The sequence below is a fragment of the Dendrobates tinctorius genome, unplaced genomic scaffold (genome assembly GCF_039654945.1).
Source record: "Dendrobates tinctorius isolate UK_male_01 unplaced genomic scaffold, ASM3965494v1 ptg000227l, whole genome shotgun sequence".
In the NCBI taxonomy this organism is placed as follows: domain Eukaryota; kingdom Metazoa; phylum Chordata; class Amphibia; order Anura; family Dendrobatidae; genus Dendrobates; species Dendrobates tinctorius.
The window spans coordinates 1,882,501-1,885,000 of NW_027361894.1; positions in this window are offsets into that span (position 1 = coordinate 1,882,501).

Sequence of the window (2,500 nt, forward strand, 5' to 3'; positions counted from 1 at the left end):
TCAGACTTCCAGGAAGGGGGCGCCTCGGGAGGTGTACCTAGGAGGCTTCCAGGGGCCTGGGTACACTTTTCAGAAAGTACCGTTGGGACTTAGAAAAATTTTCAAGATTTTTGGACTTAGAGCGATTTTTGGATTTTTGTGCAAAAATCGAATTTCCCCTTCTCCCACCGCTCTGGGGCGTCAATATGATGTGGGGACCCGAGGGAGAGTGCCTCCCATGAGGGTAGAATGTGTGGCTTTTGGGGGGAAAGTCGAATTATGGAGCAAAAACCAGTTTTTGGGACTTAGAAAAATTTCGAGATGTGTCAGACTTCCAGGAAGGGGGGAGTCTCAGGAGGTGTACCTAGGAGGCTTCCAGGGGCCTGGGTACACTTTTCAGAAAGTACCGTTGGGACTTAGAAAAATTTTCAGGATTTTTGGACTTAGAGCGATTTTTGGATTTTTGTGCAAAAATCAGATTTCCCCTTCTCCCACCGCTCTGGGGCGTCAATATGATGTGGGGACCCGAGGGAGAGTGCCTCCCATGAGGGTAGAATGTGTGGTTTTTTGGGGGAAAGTCGAATTATGGAAGAAATTGAGTTTTGAGGACAAAAAAGTGTTTTGAGGACAAAAAAGTTTCTTGAGGACAAAAAAGTTTCTCGAGGACAAAAAAGTGTTTTGAGGACAAAAAAGTTTCTTGAGGACAAAAAAGTGTTTTGCGAACAAAAAATGGAATTTTGTGATTTTGTGTAAAAATAAGTAAATTCCCCTACTTCCACCACAGGGGGGCTTCAGTATGTTGTAGGGCCCCCAGGGAGGGTCCCCCAACTGGGTTTAAAGTTTGTGGATCCTGGGCAGAAAGTTGAATTTTGGATGAAAAACCGAATTTTGGGACTTAGAAAAATTTCGAGCTGAGCAGTGACAGACTTCCAGGCAGGGGAGCCTCTCTGGAGGTGTACCGAAAACAGTTCCAGGAGCTGAGGTCATTTTCGAACATTTTTTGTTCGCTCAAATTTTTTTTGTTTTTGAGCTCTAAAAAGCTGTTATTATCAATTGGCTCAAAAATTTCAAGTGTCATGAGCTAGTACATGTTGGAGGAATACGTTTTAGGCAAAAAATTGCAAAAAAAAAAATCCAAGTGAAAAAGAACCGGAATGGGGAATTTCTGACTGCTGTAGCAGCCGCACAGTTCCAGGAGGTCGGATACATTTCCGACTTTGTCCCGCTCATTGAAGTACATTGTCCCGCAATGCAAATACATAGTAATGCGCACCTGCGGGAGAATATAGGAGAGAGTGGGCTCTCTCTACCCCGATGTATGGCGGTTGTTCCTATGGTTCTCTGGCTCGGGTAGGCGACTTAGAAGGTGGTCCCTCTTGTCGTGGAAGTTGCAAAATACGGCCGAGACTGAACTTCCACGGCTCCAGGAGGGACTTTTGCTGGTCGTGCGTCCCAAGTGAGAGAGGCGATCCTGGGGTACCTGAGCCTGACCAGACCCTCCCTCGGTGGTCCCTGGTCTTCTGAAGGGTGATGGCATTCAGGGGGGCAAATCTGGAGTCCGTGGCCGAGTTTGGGCTCTAGAAGGCGGACGCCCCTTCTGACCATGTCCCCTCAGAGCCGGCTGGATGGTTCATGGTCCGCGGCTTTGTCTGGCGGTCTGTGCCCAAGCCGGAGAAGCTGTCCTGGGGTACGTGAGCTTTGACCAGACCCTCCCTCGGCGGTCCCTGGTTCTCTGGAGGTGATGGCTGTCAGGGGGGCAAATCTGGAGTCCTCGTGGGAAGGAGGGCTCTTGAAGGCGGACGCCCCCTCTGACTATGTCCCCTCAGAGCAGGCTGGATGGTTCATGGTCCGCGGCTTTGTCTGGCGGTCCATGCCCAAGCCGGAGAAGCTATCCTGGGTACCTGAGCTTCGACCAGACCCTCCCTCGGTGGTCCCTGGTTCTCTGGAGGCGATGGCTGTTGTCAGGGGGGGGGGGGCAAATCTGGAGTCCTCGTGGGAAGGAGGGCTCTGGAAGGCGGACGCCCCCTCTGACTATGTCCCCTCAGAGCATGCTCGATGGTTCTCAGTCCCTGGCTTTGGCTTTTTGGCCATCCTGGGGTACATTCTTGCCAAAAAAAAAAACGACTAAGTGAAAAAGAACCGGAATGAGGAATTTTCTAGGTGCCGCATCCGCCCTACAGTGACTTGAGGCCGGGTACAGTTCCGACTTCGTCCCCTTAAAGTGGGGACGTTGTCCCGCAATGCAAATACATAGGAATGCGCACCTCTGGCAGAATGTACTTGAGAGAGTGTCGTCTCTCTACCCCGATAGAAAGCAGTTGTTTCTCTGGTTCCCCGACTTGGGTAGGCGACTTGGCATGTGGTCCCTCTCGTCTGGAAGTTGCGCACTCCGGCTGAGACCGAACTTCCACAGCTCCGAGAGGGACTTTTGCCGATCGTGCATCCCAAGCGAGAGAGGCAATGCTGGGGTACCCAAGCCTGACCAGACCCTCCCTCGGCGGTCCCTGGTTCTCTGGAGGTG